At 43.2% G+C, this 21649-nt stretch overlaps 1 long non-coding RNA gene across 1 annotated transcript in view; it reads right to left on the bottom strand.

Annotated features, from left to right (window-relative positions):
- Nucleotides 1-757: 757 nt before the first annotated feature.
- Nucleotides 758-21649, bottom strand: part of LOC141059005 (uncharacterized) — a 112524-nt gene continuing 91632 nt past the window's right edge. Inside the window, exons 2-3 of the long non-coding RNA XR_012222365.1 lie at nucleotides 7595-7667; nucleotides 758-1069 (exon numbers count right to left, since the gene is read on the bottom strand). This is a non-coding gene — a long non-coding RNA (uncharacterized lncRNA). The remainder of the gene's footprint in view (nucleotides 1070-7594; nucleotides 7668-21649) is intronic.

The following is a 21649-nucleotide window of genomic DNA, read 5'->3' as shown; positions in this document are numbered from 1 at the left end:
CTATGGGATGGCGGATATGTATATGGGCACAGGACTATGGGATGGAGGATGTGTGATGGGTATATGGGCACTTGACTATGGGATGGAGGATATGTTTGACGGGTATATGGATGGGATGGCGGATATGTATATGGGCACGGGGCTATGGGATGGAGGATGTGTGATGGGTATATGGGCACTGGACCATGGGATGGAGGATATGTATGATGGGTATATGGGCATGGGGCTATGAGATGAAGGATGTGTGATGGATATATGGGCACTCGACTATGGGATGGCTAATATGTATGATGGGTATATGGGCACGGGCCTATGGGATGGAGGATGTGTGATGGGTATATGGGCATGGGACTATGGGATGGTGGATATGTATATGGGCAGGGGACTATGGGATGGAGGATGTGTGATGGGTATATGGGCACTCGACTATGGGATGGCGAATATGTATGATGGGTATATGGGCATGGGACTATGGGATGGAGGATATGTATGATGGGTATATGGCCATGGGACTATGGGATGGAGGATATGTATGATGGGTATATGGGCACGGGCCTATGGGATCGTGGATATGTATGATGGGTATATGGGCACGGGACTATGGGATGGAGGATAATTATAATTTGCTATAACTAACCTCAGTTAGTTACTATGCCCGGGCAGCGCCGGGCTCTTCAGCTAGTGTATATATAACTATGCTTCATAAATGATCTTCTTAAAGAATGATTAAAAAATCCCATAGACATGCTCTAAAATCTAGTAGAAAGCCTTCCCGAAAGAGTGGAAGCTATTTCAGCTGCGAAAGGTGGGACTCCATATTAAAGCCTATGGATTTAGAAATGAAAGTCAAAAAAGCTCCTACAGGTGTAATGCTTAGATATCTCAATACTTTTGTACATATATATTTTAGAGTTGAGAGTACCTGGCTTGCAATCTCCATTCTAGTTAATCCCAAAGGTGTTGGATGGGGCTGAGGTCAGATGTTTGATCGGTTAGTCAAGTTCTTCCAAATCAAATTCACCTAGCATCCCTTTACGGACTTTGCTTTGTGCAGTGGGCCACAGTCATGCTGGAACAGAAAAGGGCGTTACCAAACTGTCTCTAAAAAGTTGGAACCAAACAAGTGTCCAAAATGTCTTTATATGCTAAAGCATTGAGATTTCCCTTCACTGGAACTAAGGAGATTAGGCTAAGGCCCTAAAACAACCCCATAGCATTATCTCTCCTTCACTAAACTTTATAGTTGGTGCAATGAAGTCAAACAGCATTCTCCTGGCAATTGCTAAACTCAACTTATCCATCAGACTACCTGATAGAGAGGCAAGGCTCACCACTCCAGAGAACATGTTTCAAATGCTTCAAAGTCCAGTGACGGAAGCTTTACATTACTCTATCTGACGGTTGGCATTGTGCTTGGTAATGTAAATCTTGCATGCAGCTGTTTGGCCATGCAGCTCCTAGAGCACAGTTTTTTGCTGATGTTAACGACAGATAACTTTTAGACTCTGCTCTTATTGAGTCAGCAGAGGATTGTCAACTTTATGCACTATGTGCCACAGCTTGATGGCCCTGCATAGTAACTTTATGTGGTATGCCACTTTGTGGCTAAGTGGATATAAAATTCTTCAACTATACAAAAATACCTAAACAATAATACCTCTCTCAGTTTATCATGGACTATTTAGGGTGGAAGAAGTTTTATGAATTAAATTGTTACAATAGTAAAATCCTGACCCATTATTTCATAAATATTAGTAAAGGCAGACTCCATGGTTAGGGACTGAATTTTATACATCTGGGGACTGAATAAAAAAACTCAATTAAAAAAAAATTGAGAGGTGTTTCTCAATTTTTGTCCAGTTTGTATCATTATTTATTTTATGTTGTTACTGACATTATTAACATTTAACATGAATTGCAATTAAGCATGAAAAGGAAAATCTAAATTCTAGAAAGAAAAATATATCTTAAGGAAAAAAAAAATGAAAAAATACCATAGTGAATCAAAATAATGTATTGTAACTAAGGCCAAATTCAATTTCATAGACATTCTACCAATGTTATGTTTGGTTCATTATTATTTATATTATTATTACTGACTCTACGGCACTGCCTAAATAACCATCCTGCCCCAGACATCAACAAAAGCCAATGCTGTTGCATATATCTTATCGTTTAATGGATATGTTGGGCAAAACTATTTCAAAATAATACTGATTTTATTTTTTTTGCAGCACCACCATTGCAATAAGAACTGAAGGTGTGAACGATACTTTGCACTATTCATATTTAGGGCACTGGCCCTAGCTGGGGTCACTGGTATCTTCTATTAGACCACAAGTCCTAAGTATGCAGCAAACTTGATATACAGTGTGCTCATCCCACTGACCATCTCTGTTCCCTGAAGCACGGCCCCAGTCCACACCCTGTACCATATGTCTACGCTGGAAGTAACATCCACAGAAATGGTCCTCTGCTAACGCTGGATCGTCGCCTAAGTCTGGTTTGGATTTGGTCACGGTCTTCTACTGGAGCTGCTTGTAGTCTTCTATTGATGGAACTTATGGTCTTCTGTTGGCACTGCTTACGGTCTTCTACAAAAGGCTGGTTATCGTCTTCTACTGGAGCTAGTCACTGAACTTCCACACAGTTCAGGCCTTCTCCGACATCTGACTGCCCTCGGACACTTCTGTGGCGATAGTAACTGTATGCCCACCTCACAGCCACATGACCTGCCTGGTACAGGTTCTGGCACCAACTCCACCCTTCTCAGGTACACGACCTGCCTGGTACAGGTTCTGGCACCAACTCTGCCCTTCTCGGCCTGACCAGGCTTTTCATATTTTGTAATTGTAACACAGGTGTCGTTTGACCCAACGGTGTCTTCAATCTCTTCCCCAGCAATACATACTTTCATTATTAGGTTTCATTATTAGGTTCCCACTAATATAGTTCTTTTGCTTTCACTTTTTCTTTCTCTTTCATCCTTGATCAGCAAGTGGTGGTGTTGGACCACTGTTATATGTGTCCCTTCACTTCTTCATCCTCTTACAGTAAGATGAAATGCTTACTAGGAAGCAGAAACTCAATCCTCCTCTGTCTTTTCCATTCTGCCATCTCCTTTTGGCACTCCTCTTTCTATAGACTTAGGGAACTATAGTATGACACCTTGGCGAGCTGACAATTCCTTTATTCTTGAGCAAGACAGATTTATTGATAAGGGACTGGTGAGTTCAGGAGGCAGTGGTAAGGAGAGATAAGTATACACAGAGGATAAAAGGCGAAAGAAACATGTTTGCCTGATGAGCTATATTACCAAGTTATACAGTATTTCACTAATATAGTATTTATTATATTATTCGTTTATGAAATTTATGCACAGTGTATTGAAATGACAGTGACCATTTAATTGTTATATTATCTATGTACTATATATAGTAGTACTCTTTTAAGCATTATTCATATGTTGCATATTATTTTGGCCACTGTATGGTGGTATTATATGGACTGTATATAGCAGTATTAGTTTGCTACTATTTGACATTATGGCGGTATGAAATATTTGAGCTGACATTAACTATCTAAAAACGGTAGGGAATGCTCTACTTTTCCTCTTCCTGAGGGCTTCAAAAAAGATGATAACAAGGCCACATTATCAAACTTCCCTCCTGTAGAAACTTTGTGCGTTGAGCAAGTGAGAAGATGCTCTCGACTGGCTGGGAATAGCTGTGCCGTGGAAGCAGCTTCTTGTTTCATTTCTGTGTTCCGCAGAAGACAGACAGGCCTTTCAACTCGAATAAAATCTCTCAGTATTTGCCATTCAGCTGACAGGTCTTCCCCAATGAGCCTGAGCGAGAGTCATCCGCTAATCTGTCATCCCCCCACTTTGACTCCAGTGTAATGGTGTCCTCTGCACTGCTGCTTGAAAGCTCTCCGCTTGTACAAACTGTGGGCAATTAGATTAGTACGACAGGGACAGCCGGGGGCGATCTCTGTTACAGAGTGAGTACTAGGTGGAGGACTGTGTGCGTAAGGAGATAGTCTGTCATTCCTGCCGACTTCTTTCGCCCCGCGCATTTTATTAGAGAGGTTCTGTCACAGGCAGTTTCTTAGAACTAGCGACCGCCGTTATATAGCAATCCAAGACGTGATTGATGCCGACAAGATACTAAGTGCATCTAATCCTCTCTACAAATATAGCGAGGAGTTGCTGATCCACGTGTAGGGCAAAGCATCTTACAACAGGCTGTATACATCAGTAGAGTGTTAAAAAGAAGAAATTACAGTGCTCAGCATAACAATGTACAACCCAACAAAATTTGTCAGAAAACGATTAGTTTCTTTCAGAATCAACATGTTCTATGGGATACCATACTGCAAAAAACTTCCACAAATGTGGGCCATTTATTGCAAACAAAATTTGATATTCTGCACACCCAGAAAAAGTAATTTTCCTAAGATTCCTAAGAAATTCATTCAAGACCATGTTGCAAAAATGTGTCCACCCCAATTAAAGTCTTAGGAGCGAAGCTAAAGTTTAGACTGCAAAATTCTAATGAACAAGAATTTTAACAGGTAACTCATTCATTTTATAGGTGTCCAGTTGACTATAAAAAAGCATTACTTAACAAAGAAAACCCCTTCCCATTTTATGCTGTCAGCAATAATAATTTTATTTCTGTAGCGCCAACATATTCCGCAGCACTTTACGCACCACTCATAGCAAGTGAGCATTTCTGCTACACAGAGGTGATCTGATCATCGCCTGTATGTAGCAGAGCTGATCGGGTTATCGCAGCTTCTAGTCTCCCATGGAGACTATTGAAGCATGCAAAAAATAAAAAAAATGTAAAAATATTTAAAAAATAAAAAAAATATAAAAGTTCAAATCACCCCCCATTCGCCCCATTCAAAATAAAACAATTAAAAAATAAATAAAATATACACATATTTGGTATCGTTGCGTTCAGAATCGCCCGATCTATCAATATAAGAAAACAATTAATTCAATTGGTAAACGACGTAGCGAAAAAAAGTCAAAACGCCAGAATTACCTTTTTTTGGTTGCCGCAACATTGCATTAAAATGTAATAATGGGCGATCAAAAGATAGTATCCACACGAAAATAGTATCATTAAAAACATCAGCTCGTCATGCAAAAAATAAGCCCTCACCAAGCCCTTTTTTTAAACTATATTCTGGCCCTCCAATGGTCTGAGGGACAGTAAACTGGCCCCTGTTTAAAAAGTTTGAGGATCCCTTGCTGATTTTGTAAGTTTGCCCACTGACAAAGACATGAACAGTCTATAATTTTAAGGGTAGGTAAATTTTAACATTGAGAGAAAGAATATCAAAAATAAAATTCAGAAAATCACATTGTATAAATTATATAAGTTTATTTCCATTTTGCAGTGAGAAATAAGTGTTTGATCCCTCTGGCAAACAAGACTTAATACTTGGTGGCAAAACCCTTGTTGGCAAGCACAGCAGTCAGATGTTTTTTGTAGTTGATAATGAGGTTTGTTAACATGTCAGGAGGAATTTTATTATGTGTTTTGGTGAGCATTTGAAGCTGCATCTTTAATGCTTTTCAATAGTACAGAAAAGCTCTGATTCTGCACTTAAAAATGCAGCGGCATTTTTTTTTCACGTGTATTTTTCAAGCTCTACATGGAAGCCTGTAGAGAAAAAAAGAACATCATACATTACAGCAGGTTCTTTAGATGCACAGGGGAAAAGAGTTTTCATGTAATCACAATCACTTTGCTGCGACATTTAGATCATGTTCACATGTAGGATAAATGCTGCATTTTTTCTGCTACTTTTTTGCCCATAAATTCTGTTGTATTTAACTGTCCAAGCAAGTTTGATGTGATTTCATGAAACTGCGCACCCTCCCCACCCCCGTGCATCTAAAGATGGTGCTTTTTTTCTCTATAGGATTTCTATGGATTACTTTTTTTGTGCACAATCAATCCTCTTCGGTACTACATTATATAAAGTCCAATAAAACCTCTGTTTCAAATCTGACCCAAAAAGCATCAAATAGGAAGGAAAATGCACAAGATGCAGAAAAAAATGCAATAACCAGTGTTATTGTGTATTGTGCACCTGCTGAAAACAAAAAATACATTTATGCAATGTGTGAATATAAAATGAAAAAATATAAATAAATTTTATTTCTATAGCGCCGACATATTCCGCAGCACTTTACATTTCAGAGGGGATTTGTACAGACAATATACATTACAGCATAACAATAATCATATAGATCAGAACAGATACCAAGAGGAATGAGGGCCCTGCTCACAAGCTTACAATCTATGAGGAAAAAAGGGGAGGCACGAAAGGTGGGTGGTAACATTTGCCCTGATTGTATGGACCAGCCATAATGTTAAATGTGTAACAGTACAGACACAGAGGGCTGATAGATGCATAAAACATGTGGGAACATGATGCGGGGAATCTGGTTATGGTAAAACTTTTGACTGTGCCACCCAGGGATAGATTAAGTTAATGTGTTGAGGCGGTAGGCCAGTCTGAATAAATGTGTTTTCAGGGCACGCTTAAACTTGTGGGGATTGGGGACTAATCGTATTGACCTGGGAAGTGCATTCCAAAGAATTGGCGCAGCACGTGTAAAGTCTTGGAGACGGGAGTGGGAGGTTCTGATTGTTGAGGATACTAACCTCAGGTCATCAGCAGAACGGAGGGCGCGGGTAGGGTGGTATACTGAAACAAGGGAGGAGATGTAGGGTGGTGCTGAGCCATGGAGAGCTTTGTGAGTGAGGGTAATACATTTGTATTGGATTCTGGAGTGGATGGGTAGCCAGTGTAATGACTGGCACAAGGTAGAGGCATCGGTGTAACGATTGGCGAGGAATATGATCCTGGCTGCAGCATTCAAGACAGATTGGAGAGGGGAGGGTTTGGAAAGAGGGAGATCGATTAGAAGAGAGTTACAATAGTCGAGATGAGAATGAAAAAGAGAAACAGTAAGAGGTTTTGCAGAGTCAAAAATAAGAAAAGGTCCTACAGACCTACAGGTCTTACAAGGTCCTACAAACCTACAGACACAAAATGTCAGGATGTCATATAGTGAAGCTACATAAAGATAAGAAAGTTCTGACTGCTAAGATGTGAATGAATGAACAAAAAATAAATGCACAGGTCCCAACTAGAGATGAGCAGGACGTACAGATGACGTTACACCAGCCCCGGGTGATCAAAAGCCGCACCGGGGATGCAAAAAGGTTAGAGAATCTGTTGGAATAATGCATATTGATCTGTATGTATTGCAACAACTACTACTGTACTGTTTTATATATTGTGCATATTGTGAGATTGTTAACAAAGTTCAGCAAAAAAAAAAAAACAGACAGGATGCCCCCTCCTTCTCTTCCCTTCTTGTTGGTGTAATGCTCCCATGCTGCAAGCCACAGCAGATACCAGACTGATCACATTTCATGCTGTAAGATGTTCAACCTGGATATGAATAAATCTACATTCTGTGTTGCTGACTCTGGATGTTACGCTGATTAATCCGCTGCTAACAGAATCACAGCCTCGCATCAAGATGTCAGGTAACAGTTACCTGTGTGCTGGACCGGAGTTTCCAACAGTCCCGGATTTGGGTCTATGCCCTGCATCCCCTCTGCCATCTCCTCCTGCCAGGGAAGAAAAAAATGGTAAATACATGCGGCTGGGTGCGTGGTTAAAATTTGCCCGGCATACTGCATGGTTTGCTCCTCTTTCTGTTCTGTGAAAGTTGGGAGGAATGTCTATGGGTGAGTAAAGACCCGAATCTCATATGGATCATCCATATTGAAATCATTTTTTTACTTATACATTGCAATGGTTAGCAAAGGAAACTGAATTTGGTCTAGCACATTTTTTTTAACTGTTGATGCATAAAAAAAGGATGCCATATTGATGTAAAAACAGACATGATTGTATGTGGATGAAAATGGTTATTGTGTGTAACCTAGGATAGAATCACAGATTTTGACAACTGTATTGAGTTGAATAGTGTTAAACTATGTCATCAGCTCCTATTCTTTTAACCCCTTAATGACCAGAGGTATTTTTGGTTTTGCATTTTCATTTTTTTGCTCCCCTTCCTACCAGAGCCATAACTTTTTTTTATTTTTCCATCAATATGGCCATGTGAGGGCTTATTTTTTTTCGGGATGAGTTGTACTTTTGAACGACACCATTGATTTTGCCATATCTTGTACTAGAAAAAGGGAAAAAGATTCTAAGTGCGGTGAAATTTCAAAAAAAAGTGCAATCCTACAGTTGTGTAAGGTGGTTACAGTAGCCATCCTAAACCCCTGAGCATTTCTTCCCAGTCTAAAGTGTAAATACTGTGTATGTATAGTTATATTTCATTCCTCTGTATGTGTAAATCTGTTGTAATATATGTATCATAGAGGGAAAGTGTACTATTAGTGTTAGTCCACTAGATGTAGATAGGGAGCATAATGTAGGCTTGATAAGAGTGTAAATAGTTAACTGTAGGAGGTGTCACTGCGGTTAGAGGAAGGGAGCTTCCTGAGAGGGAGAAGAGTGAGGATTCCCATAGAGCTCGGGTGTGCTAATAGCCCAAGCAAGATATCCCGCAATGTTGTGTTCATTCAGAGTGAGTGGGGCAGTACAGTCACAGCTGCAGGAGCTACAAGTGTGTAAGCTACAGTAGAAGACACAGCAGGACAGGCAGGCGGGTCTCTCACCATGTGGCAGGTCATAGCATGGGCTGATGCCATCAGATCCGGGGCAAAACGGCTGAGGGAACACCCGGTGGCAGTGAGTCAGTGAGGCTATTTCACAAACGGCCAAAGGTGACCTTAGAGAGCAAAGGAAGAACCCTGATGGTGCAGAGAACGGAGAGACAAGTAAGCTGAAAGTGAAACGTGATTTTTATGTAAAGGGAGGTCATGGCCCGCAAAGCCCGATAAGCTCAGGCACGACTACTGCCCTGGCCGACCTTTACAGTTGTTTCTTGGATTTTTTCTTTTACCATTTACCATTTTCATTATGATTCTCCAGGTCACTACAAATTCATAGACACCAAACATGTCTAGCTTTTTTATATTGACAGATCTGGCGATTCTGAATGTGGCGATAACAAATATGTGTATGTTTGTTTTTTTTATTGTTTTATTTTGAATGGGGTGAAAGGGGGGTGATTTGAACTTTTAAATTTTTTTTAATACTTTTAAAAACTTTTTTTTAACTTTTGGCATGCTTCAATAGTTGCCATGGGAGACTAGAAGCTGCCATAACCCGATCAGCTCTGCTACACAAAGGCAGGGCTGGATTGGGCCAAAAAAACAGCCCTGCCACACAAACCCCACCAGCCCACATTCTATAACACTCCCCCCACACTCGATCAGTGGATTTTGCGATACTTCATCGTGCTCTTCAGCACTCCTCTTAAGGGCGTTATTTGAAGAGCCATGTGTGAATGCAGCCGCAGTGTGCATGATTGACCACTTCTTTGGAAATATATATATTTCATCGAAGAAAGAAAACGGATACGGATAGCACTCACCGATCCTTAAAAAGTTCCATACTTTATTCAAAAGCGATTAAAACGTCATGGCCGGGAGAGTGAGGACAGGAGTGTGCAGATGCAGGTGCTGACGACAGCCGTTTCGCGCTGTTCAGCACAAAACGGCCATCGTCAGCACTGAACACTGTGCAGTGTATATACAGGACAGGAGAAGGGGTACTGTGCAATGTATATATACAGGATAAGTGGTACTGTGCAGTTTATATATACAGGATATGAGAAGCGGTACTGTGCAGTGTATATACACTGAACAAGAGGAGTGATACTGTGTATATATACAGGACAGGAGAAGTGGTACTGTGCAGTGTTTATATACAGGACAGGAGGAGTGGTACTGTGCAGTGTATATATACAGGACTAGCTGAAGAGCCCGGCGTTGCCTGGGCATAGTAACCAACTCTGGTTAGTTATAACAAATTATAATGATTATATTGCACATAAAAACCATGCATCTAATCCTATCCTGTGTGATACTGACTGCTGAGCCGTGTATCTAATACTATTCTGTGTGATACTTTGTGCTGAGCTGCGTATCTAATCCTATCCTGTGTGATACTGCCTGCTGAGCCATGTGTCTAATCCTCTCCTGTGTGATACTGACTGCTGAGCTGTGTATCTAATCCTATCCTGTGTGATACTGATTGCTGAGCCGTGTATCTAATCCTATCCTGTGTGATATTGGGCTCCCCCTGCAGTCTGTGTCAGAGGGTGGTCTGTGTTGGCATGGTAATAAATTGTGTTATTTCGAGCTTTACAGAAGGACGATAACATCATAGAAATGATAAGAATAATAGGCCTCAGTTACCACAACTGTCTACAAAGAAAACTGTTGCTGATAGCAACCAATCACAGCTCATTTTTCATCTTTTAAACAGAACAAAATAAGGAGAAACAGCGAGATTACACTATATTAAAATAATAATGTGAATAAACAATAATATATCGCTGGAGAGTGTTGGACTGTTAAAAGGACAGTCGTGTTGAAAACACCAAATTTACAGAAAAAAACGACCAAAAAGTCCCAGAAAGATAATGTATTTTATTAAGTCATTATAAAAAATGGTTAAAAAACATTGCATTAAAATATATAATACATATACTGAACAAAAAAGAGGGGTTATGCTACCCAGATATGAGGCATAAAAAAATATATGACAAAAATGTGTAAACAAAGTGGTGATAAGCAAAATAGATATTGATATTTATAAAAAATAATAATAAATAATAAACAATATAAAGTGCACAAACACCAAAAAGTATATACTATAAACCATAAACATAAGTGTAAACCGCTACCACAGTAAACCTATATATATCAATATACCAATATAGTGCATCTGTGTGGTAAGGCTGAAAAAAGACACAATATGTGTCACCGTGAATTACGGTGTCTGCCGACCAGGAAAGGAAAAAATGGTGCAAAAATAATAAAAATATGTGAAAATACATACAACCTCTCCTGGTCTCCTGGGGAAGCAACCCGGTCCCGACGCGCGTTTCGGCGCTAAGCCTTCATGCCCCTGATGATTCTGTAAATTTGATCTTTTAAACAGCTCTGGGATAGCGTGGCGAGTTTTGTGTTTCGACTTTTATGTGGCGAGGTTGGTGTATGTGTGGTGAAATGTGTGCTGAGGGTGGTATATGTGTTGAAGCACGTGGTAGTGTGTGGCGCATTTTGTGTGTGTTCATATCCCCGTGTGTTGTGAGTATCCCATGTCAGGGCCCCACCTTAGCAACTGTACGGTATATACTCTTTGGCGCCATCGCTCTCATTCTTTAAGTCCCCCTTGTTCACATCTGGCGGCTGTCAATTTGCCTCCAACACTTTTCCTTTCACTTTTTCCCCATTATGTAGATAGGAGCAAAATTGTTTGGTGAATTGGGATGCGCGGGGTTAAAATTTTGCCTCACAACATAGCCTATGACGCTCTTGTGGTCCAGACGTGTGACTGTGCAAAATTTTGTGGCTATAGCTGCGACGGTGCAGATGCCAATACATACATACACTTTTTCCCCATTATGTAGATAGGGGCAAAATTGTTTGGTGAATTAGAACGTGCGGGATTAAAATTTCGCCTCACAACATAGCCTATGACGCTCTCGGGGTCCAGACGTGCAACTTTGCAAAATTTTGTGGCTGTATCTACGACGGTGCAGATGCCAATACATACATACACTTTTTCCCCATTATGTACATAGGGGCAAAATTGTTTGGTGAATTGGAACACGCGGGGTTAAAATTTTGCCTCACAACATAGCCTATAACGCTCTTGGGGTCCAGGCATGTGACTGTGCCAAATTTTGTGGCTGTAGCTGCGACGGTGCGGATGCCAATCCCGGACATACACACATACATGCATACATACATACACACCCACATTGAGCTTTATATATTAGATAGGAGAAGTGGTACTGTGCAGTGTATATATACAGGATAGGAGAAGTGGTACTGTGCAGTGTATATATACAGGACAGGAGTGGTACTGTGCAGTGTATATACAGGACAGGAGGAGTGATACTGTGTAGTGTATATATACAGGACAGGAGGGGTGGTACTGTGCAGTATATATATAGAGGAGAAGTGGTACTGTGCAGTTTATATACAGGATATGAGAAGCGGTACTGTGCAGTATATATATATATATATAGGACAGGAGGAGTGGTACTGTACAGTGTATATACACAGGTCAGAAGGAGTGGTACTGTGCAATGTAAATATACAGGACATGAGAAGTGGTACTGTGCAGTGTATACATACAGGACAGGAGAAGTGGTACTGTGCAGTGTATACATACAGGACAGGAGAAGTGGTACTGTGCAATGCATATACACTACCGTTCAAAAGTTTGGGGTCACCCAGACAATTTTGTGTTTTCCATGAGAACTCATACTTTTATTAATCAAATAAGTTGGCAAATGAATTTAAAATCTAGTCCAGACATTGACAAGGTTCGAAAAAAGATTTTTATTTGAAATAATAATTTTCTCCTTCAAACTTTGCTTTCGTCAAAGAATGCTCCCTTTGCAGCAATTGCAGCATTGCAGACCTTTGGCATTCTAGCAGTTAATTTGCTGAGGTAAACTGGAGACATTTCACCCCATGCTTCCAGAAGCCCCTCCCACAAGTTGGTTTGGCTTGATGGGCACTTTTTGCGCATCATACTGTCAAGCTGCTCCCACAACAGCTCACTGGGGTTGAGATCTGGTGACTGCGCTGGCCACTCCATTACAGACAGAATACCAGCTGCCTGCTTCTTCCCTAAATAGTTCTTGCATAATTTGGAGGAGTGCTTTGGGTCATTGTCCTGTTGTAGGATGAAATTGGCTCCAAACAAGCGCTGTCCACAGGGTATGGCATGGCATTGCAAAATGGAGTGATAGGCTTCCTTATTCAAAATCCCTTTTACATTATACAAATCTCCCACTTTACCACCACCAAAGGAACCCCAGACCATCACTTTACCTCCACCATGCTTGACAGATGGCATCAGGCACTCTTCCAGCATCTTTTCAGTTGTTCTGTGTCTCACAAATGTTCTTCTGTGTGATCCAAACACCTCAAACTTGGATTCGTCTGTCCATAACACTTTTTTCCAATCTTCCTCTGTCCAATGTCTGTGTTCATTTGCCCATATTAATCTTTTCCTTTTATTAGCCAATCTCAGATATGGCTTTTTCTTTGCCACTCCACCCTGCAGGCCAGCATCTTCACTGTAGACATTGACACTGGCGTATTGCGTGTACTATTAATGAAGCTGCCAGTTGAGGACCTGTGAGGCGTCGATTTATCAAACTGCAGACTTTAATGTACTTGTCTTGTTGTGAGGCGGGGCCTCCCACTTCTCTTTCTACTCTGGTTAGAGTCTGTTTGTGCTCTCCTCTGAAGGGAGTAGTACACACCGTTGTAGGAAATCTTCAGTTTCTTGGTAATTTCTCGCATGGAATAGCCTTCATTTCTAAGAACAAGAATAGACTGTCGACTTTCACATGAAAGTTCTTTTTTTCTAGCCATTTTGAAAGTTTAATGGAACCAACAAATGTATAATAGTCATTTACCACATTAAAGGGAACCTGTCACCAGGGCCGGACTGGGACTAAAATTCAGCCCTGGCATTTGAAGTTACACAGGCCCACTAGTCACATGGTGACTATATAATATCTTTGTACACTTGTAGTTTACAAGAAGTGAGAGGAGATTAACACAACTATATAACATGTAGTCACAGCTGTGCCCAGTATTTCAGCTCAGGCCTATTTATTGCTTTTAGGTACAGTACTCCTCCCAAATCTATGTCCCCTTTTGTATGCATGATTACAGAATTCCTGGCAGAACTGCTCTCTATTGGGCAACCAGACCCCCTGGTCATAGCCGCCCCTATCTTACCTCCCAACTTTTGAAGAAGGGAAAGATGGACAAATTTTTGGCCACACCCATTTCACAACTAGTCACACCCATGTCCACACCTAATCGCACCCATTTAGCACTGCTGATCACACTGACTGGTACTGAGGGCACAGTGGCTGGCATTATGGGCACACTGACTGGCACTAAGGAAGAGAGAAAACAGAGAGAGAGAGAAAAAAGAAAACAGAGAGAGCGAGAAAGGGGAAAGAAAGAATAGTGAGAGACAAAGAAAGAACAGTGAGAGACAGAGAAAGAACAGAGAGAGAAAGAAAGAAGTAAAGAAAAGAAAGAAAGAACAGAGAGAGACAGAGAAAGAACAGAGAGAGAAAGAAAGAAGTAAAGAAAAGAAAGAACAGAAAGAGAGGGAAGAAAGAACAGAGAGAGAAAAAAGAAAGATTAGAGAGAGAAAGAAAGAACAGAGAGAGAAAGAAAATGAGGGAAAGACAGAACAGAGAATTGAAGAACAGAGAAAGAAAGAAAAAGAGAGAAAGAAATAAAGAAAGATTCTACAAAGATACTATAGCAGCCCGGCTCCCATTGTAGTGCCCACCTGAGCCTCCTGGTGCAGGACATATCATGATCCGCTCACATGGCCGGCATCCCCGATTCCAAGGCGATCCTGCTGTCTGCGCTGTCGGAGGAGGACACGGTGATGGATCTGAAGCATTCCTGGTTCCGTCACAATCTCCTCAAGAAATTATCTCATTTCCGGTCAGCTTCCAGCGCATCACTTCAGGTGGAACGTCATGTGTGTGTTTTAAAATGCTCCTCGGGGCTCCGCCATGTACTCCTGTGTCCGTGGGAAAAGCCCGCTTTGTATGCTTTGTACACACACGGCTCCACTCCGTCCACCTCGTACACGCGTGGCTCCTCTCCGTACACCTCGTACACGCGCGGCTCCTCTCCGTACACCTCGTACACACGCGGCTCCGCTCCGTACACCTCGTACACACACGGCTCCGCTCCGTACACCTCGTACACACACGGCTCAGCTCCGTACACCTCGTACACACACGGCTCCGCTCCGTACACCTCGTACACGCACGGCTCCGCTCCATACACCTCGTACACGCACGGCTCCGCTCCATACACCTCGTACACACACGGCTCCGCTCCGTACACCTCGTACACGCACGGCTCCGCTCCGTACACACGGCTCCGCTCCGTACACCTCATACACATGGCTCCGCTCCGTACACCTCATACACACACGGCTCCGCTCCCTACACCTCGTACACACACGGCTCAGCTCCGTACACCTCGTACACACACGGCTCCGCTCCGTACACCTCGTACACGCACGGCTCCGCTCCATACACCTCGTACACACACGGCTCCGCTCCGTACACCTCGTACACGCACGGCTCCGCTCCGTACACACGGCTCCGCTCCGTACACCTCATACACATGGCTCCGCTCCGTACACCTCATACACACACGGCTCCGCTCCCTACACCTCGTACACACACGGCTCCGCTCCGTACACCTCATACACACACAGCTCTGCTACATCCACACTGTAAATCCTGACCCCACACATACTTACCTCAACCAGCACCATGACAACAGCAAAGCAGAGTCTTGCAGATGGTAGAGACAAGGCTGAGCGCACAGGACCTGTGATGAGGTCACAGGAGGGGCGGAGTCAGGGGTGACATGATCGGGGGGTCTGGACAAAGGCTCCTGATCATGTGACCCCCCTGACTCCTCCCCTCCTGTGACCTCATCACAGGTCCTGCGAACAGAGAAGGCAAGCGACACTGTGAGTGGCTGCGGGGGCGGGGGTCTCATGCTAAGGCGAGGATGGGGTGCGTGTGGGGGGCGTGGCGGCTTACCTCCCTGCAGTGCGGGAGGAACTTGAAACTATCACCGCCATGCCCGCAGAGGGCCAGCGGCAGGAGCAACAGTGGCCGCAGCAGCTGGCAAGCGGCCAGATGATCGGGCGCTGCCGCCCGCGGCCCACGTGACAGCGGCCCAGCGGGAAAATACCCGGTTGGTTATATTGCCAATCCGGGCCTGCCTGTCACCCCCCCCCCAGGCGTTTTTAACCCTGCTGTTCTGTTCCCATGTACTATACACTTGTATTGCTCCCGGGTCACTATGACCCGGTTTATTAAATCTTGATTTTAGATACTCTAACTCAATTATTTTTTATACCTTTAGCTTACTTGACTGTATGGGAACATGTTTGGAAAAAAAAAATGAAAAATTAAATTGAAATCTTTATTTTTTTTATTCAGAAAAAACTCAGTAATAAGTCAAATGAAAAATAGCAACCTACACATGTGTAGTAAAACAAAAAAAACCAAAACAAGCAGCTTCAAAAACAATAAGAGCTTCTATACTACATCAAAACATACCAGTGCTCAATGTCCAGCAACCTAACATGCTAATCGTTCAGTCAGAGCAGTGAGAATACGACACCACTTGTAAAAACATTGAGTCTTTCAAATGTAAATAACCCCCTGCTTCAAAAAAAAGGAGGAGCCAAGGAAAAAAAACAGCTCTTAGCTGCAAAAAGTTTGTCAGCTTTGCAGACATTATGCAGTGACCTATAGCTTAGCGAATCACACAGTAATAACGCTAAGTACATGTAAAAAAATAAAATAAAAGTATTCCTTTACAATATACAATCTACCAACGCAATTGAATAAGAAAAGCATAACAAGCTAGATACCTGTAAAAAGCCAAGATACAGCCTGGAACAGAGATGCGTACAGAGCTGCTGTCCAAAGAAACTGAAAGGTCAAATGGCTAAGTGTGCTAACATATGTGTACTGATAAGATCAGAGAAGATAAGAACCCTTCTGAAAACAAGGCGATAAGCCAGGAAGACAGACTTAAAGTCCTTTTACATTTAGCGATGCACCAGCGATCCGACCAGTGATCCGACCCGATCAGGATCGCTGGTGTATCGCTAAATGATCGCTAGTGAGCTTTCACACAGAAAGATCTCACAGCGATGCAGCAGCGATACAGCGGACGATACTCACCTTTCACACACAGCGATGAAGACGTCCTCCCGCCCGCCTCCACGCGTCGCTCGTCGTCACAGCAGGAAGCCCCAGCAGGAAGCTGATGATGAGAAATGGAGCCGGACATTCTCGCGCGATCAGCGATGGACAGCGGGGGAGCCGGTCGGAGGAAAGTATCACCCATAGCGATATCGCTAGCGATATCGCCATAACGTCACAAAATCGTTGACGTTATAGCGATATCGCTATGGGTAAAACCCCCTTTACTTAGCAAAAAAAATCATTTGGAGGCCTTTAGAGCTCAGCTTTACAAAATAAGGCCCTCTTACACAGCGCGTTCTTTTTACATGTGTAGTGCACACCTGGTGATCTCTCTGTATGCGATCTACATTTTAATATACAGGGCCACACAAATTCTCTTATGGGTCACTATGACCCGAACATAACATCAGGGTTAAGTAAAAGAGCCACCTTGTGCAGCACTAATGCTGCATTCTGTCAATGTGGCTCTGTTACTTAGCGTCCCTTCCACCGCAGAAATAATCGTTTATAAAATTGTTCAAAACTACCTGAAATTTGACAGGGGGGCAGGTCTTTCCCCCTCTGACAGACGCCTCGCATCCATCAGTCATTTCGTATTTGGCGCCGCCCCTCAGTGTTCTTTTGAAATGCTGGCGCCTGCGCTGTACTATAGTTTCGTGAGCATGCGCAGTTAGCGCTGCCCGACGTGCCCGTGCTCTCAGATCACATCCTGGCCTTCATATCGCGCGGCCACAGCAGATCCCGCCCTGCAGTCGCTTATGATTTATTCACACTGCGGAGCTGGGAATCTCGGGCATGCGCAGTAGTTATCTGTGGCTCTCGTGCCCAAGATTCCCAGCCCCGCAGTGTGAATAAATCATAAGCGACTGCAGGACGGGATCTGTGGCCGTGCGATATGAAGGCCAGGATGTGATCTGAGAGCACGGGCACGTCGGGCAGCGCTAACTGCGCATGCCCACGAAACTATAGTACAGCGCAGGCGCCAGCATTTCAAAAGAAAACTGAGGAGGCAGCGCCAAATAAGAAATGAGGAATGGATGTGAGGTGTCTGTCAGAGTGGGAAAGACCTGCCCCCCTGTCAAATTTCAGGTATTTTTAAATAATTTTATAAACGATTATTTCTGCGGTAGAACGGAAGCTAAGTAACAGAGCCACCTTGACAGAATGCAGCATTAGTGCTGCACAAGGTGGCTTTTTTATTAAAAAACTCCTGGGGGGGTGACAGGTTCCCTTTAACAATGCACAGAGTATATTTTAGAATCATTTAATGTCAGCTTCATTGGAAAAAACTGCTTTTCTTTCAAAAATAAGGAAATTTCTAAGTGACCCTAAACTTTTGAATAGTAGTATATATAGAACAGGAGAAGTCGTACTGTGCAGTGCATATATACAGGATAAGAGGAGTGGTACTGTGCAGTGTATATATGCAGGGCAGGAGAATTGCTACTGTGCAGTGTGTATATACAGGATAAGTGGTTCTGTGCAGTGAATATATACAGCACAGGAGAAGTGGTGCTGTGCCATGTGTATATATATACAGGACAGGAGAAGAGGTACTGTACAGTGTATATGTGAGCAGGTTGCGGGATGCAGTGACAGGCAGGAGGCAGAGCAAGGGTTAATGTATTTTACTTTAACAAGTATGTGCTCCATGCTGGGAGATAAAGAGTTAAACAGGGATAATGCAGGTAGTAGGTACTAAAGGATATATAGTTGGGGAAAATGCATGGGAAAATGACTGTAGCAATTCTTAAGGTATAACCTATCCAATCTGATGACTTCCAGACTGTAGAGTCCATGAAACAAGCGCTGGCGCCAACAAAGGTCAGAGCTGGGTTAATCCGGTGTAGTCCTGTAGACAACGAAGTGTTGAGTCCTTGCAGCAGTAGTGAGTCTCTGATGCCTTCTGCGGGATCTTAAGTCCAGCGAGTGCTGTGGAGTGTAAGGCACAGGCCACAGCAATGTCAGAGCTCAATGTGGCCCAACAAATATGCACTGGGAGGTCAGGGTTAAGTTCACGGTCACGCACACAGTCCTTCTTAAGTGGCACGTGCCCGAAGCGTTTGGTACCTTGCTTTACGGGGGCCAATGGGAACATGGTACGTCTCTGTTCACAGTCTCTGCGGGTGGCAGTGAGGATGATGGAGTCCGGGCCTGCGCTGCTACAGGGCTTGAGGGATGGAGCACTCGCCTCCCCCTGCTGTGCGCTGTCAGTTCCCGCCAAGTCTGCCTGTTTCCGCGCGTGCGTCTGCTTTTTAGCCTCAGACATGCCCCCTGCTGCCAAGTACAAAGGTTGGTCTGGTTCTTTAAGCTTTTCCCTGGACAACAGAGGAGACAGCCCCAACAGTTCCGGACCCGGCGCAAGAAAGGTACCCCTAGCCTGGTCCTTCTGCTTACATATATATACAGGACAGGAGGAGTGGTAATTCGGACAAAGTAAACATGAAGAGGAAGTCCAGGATCAAGCAGCTCATCCTGGATTTCATGTTCAGCTTGTCCAAAGATGGAGATAGTAACACCAGCCCTGATTGGCGCCGGGCATCACGTGTCACAACACTGCATGACAGCCCTGGGGAGTCATCACAGCCACTGTGGGAATGACGCTGGCACGGGAGGTGAGTATAGGCTTTATTATTTTTTCAGGGCCGAACATTTATATTAAGATGAGGTTGTCCTAGTGGGAGACAATCGCTTTAAGCAGTGGACTCTTTATTAGCCCATATCAGAGAAATGATGTTATTGATCTGAAATGTTGCCACTTGGGCTAATAAAGAGTCCACCACTTTTTATAGACAGACACACACTCACACTCATACATACATACACACAAAAATATACAAACATACATACATAGACACAAATACACATATATACATAGACACATATACATGGACACACACTCACACACATACACACGTGCATACACACACACACACACACATAGACGCACATACACACACACACACACACTCACACATACATATATAGGTGAAACTGCGACTGCGGTATGTACGTTATATAGGTTATACCACTGTGTGCATATACACTCCATCCGCAGTGTATAGGACAGCCGCAGTGTATATACAGTATATATACGGCTCTGGCAAAAATTAAGAGATCAATGCACAGTTTTATAAAAATCAGCTTCTCTACATGTCTGACAGCCATTCCATTCCAGTGTCAGTTGAATTCCAACCAGAGTACACCTCATTCTACTCAATGTGCTTCTGATTAGGTGATCGCCTGAACCAAATCTTATTTAAAGAAGGAAAGTATAAAAAAACCCTGCTGTGGTGTTCACAATCCTCTTGCAGTAGGACAAGCTGGATGGCAAAACAAGTGCTAATAATATCCCAAAAGTAATAGGAATGAAAAATAACTTTTAACCATGCCAAAGGAGTTGAAAAGAAAAGCCTTGAGTGACGAAAAAAAGGGCTCAATTCTGGCTTTACTAGTGGAGGGATACAATGAGTATTATGTTGCCTCCATCCTTAAAATTTCTAAGACCGGAATCCATTACAAGAAGCTCAAGTAGCAGATATTGGGGACAGCAAAGCTACAGACCGGCAGAGGGCGAAAACAACTCTCGACTGACCGGGATGACCATCATCTTATTTGAATGTCACTCAGCAACAGCAGGATAACATCAAGTGACCTACAAAAGGCATGGCAAATGGCAACTGGGGTGAAGTGCACGGCAAGAGCAGTTCGTAGCAGGCTCCTAAAGGCAGGACTCACGTCATGTAAAGGTAGAAAAAAGCCTTTCATCAATAAGAAGCAAAGGGGAGCCAGGCTGAAGTTTGCCAACAACCATTAGGATTGGACCACAGAGGACTGGAGTAAGGTAATCTTCTCTGATAAGTCTAATTTTCAGCTTTGCCCAACACCTGGTCATCTAATGGTTAGACAGAGACCTGGAGAGGTATACAAGCCACAGTGTCTTGCACCCACTGTGAAATTTGATGGAGGATCGGTGATGATCTGGGCAAGGCTGGAATTGGGCAGGTTTGTCTTTGCGAAAGACGTATGAATCAAACCGCATACAAGATTATACTGGAAAAACAGTTGATTCCTTCTGTTCAGCCAATGTTCCCCAACTCTGAGGACTGGTTTTTCCAGCACAACAATGCGCCATGCCACACAGCTAGGTCAATCAATGTGTGGATGAAGGACCACCACATCAAATCCCTGTCATGGCTAGTCCAATCTCTAGACCTGTGTAAGGGGGTGATAAAGACTGTCTTATATCCCCAACATGTCCCGGGTCGGAAAGTATAATTGTATGTATATTGCGGCCTTGTAATGTTGTGAAACCATGTATTTATTGCTATATTTAATATGCTATTTGTACATTATCAATAGGGAAAGTGTAGTACTTTAGTTAGGCCACTAGATGGGGACACATGATACCTTAGTATTGTAAATAGTTAACATAGGAGGAGTCTGCTGTAGGTAAGCTAGAAACATTTCCTGCTTTTAAGCAGAAGGGCCAGGGAGCCCATAGAGTCCAGTCAGGCTATAGAGCCTGTGACAGCACAGAGACCCCGCAATGTTGAAGTGAGAAACCCAGCTGTCCAGGGTCTTTGAGCCAGGAGGGCAGCGGTGACAGCAACAGTGGGAACAGAAGCTGTAGCAGAAGCCACAGCAGTACAG

Source organism: Dendrobates tinctorius, unplaced genomic scaffold (genome assembly GCF_039654945.1).
Source record: "Dendrobates tinctorius isolate UK_male_01 unplaced genomic scaffold, ASM3965494v1 ptg000223l, whole genome shotgun sequence".
NCBI classification, from domain to species: domain Eukaryota; kingdom Metazoa; phylum Chordata; class Amphibia; order Anura; family Dendrobatidae; genus Dendrobates; species Dendrobates tinctorius.
Note: the sequence above shows the minus strand (reverse complement) of the source record. Positions and strands in the feature narration are given on the sequence as shown.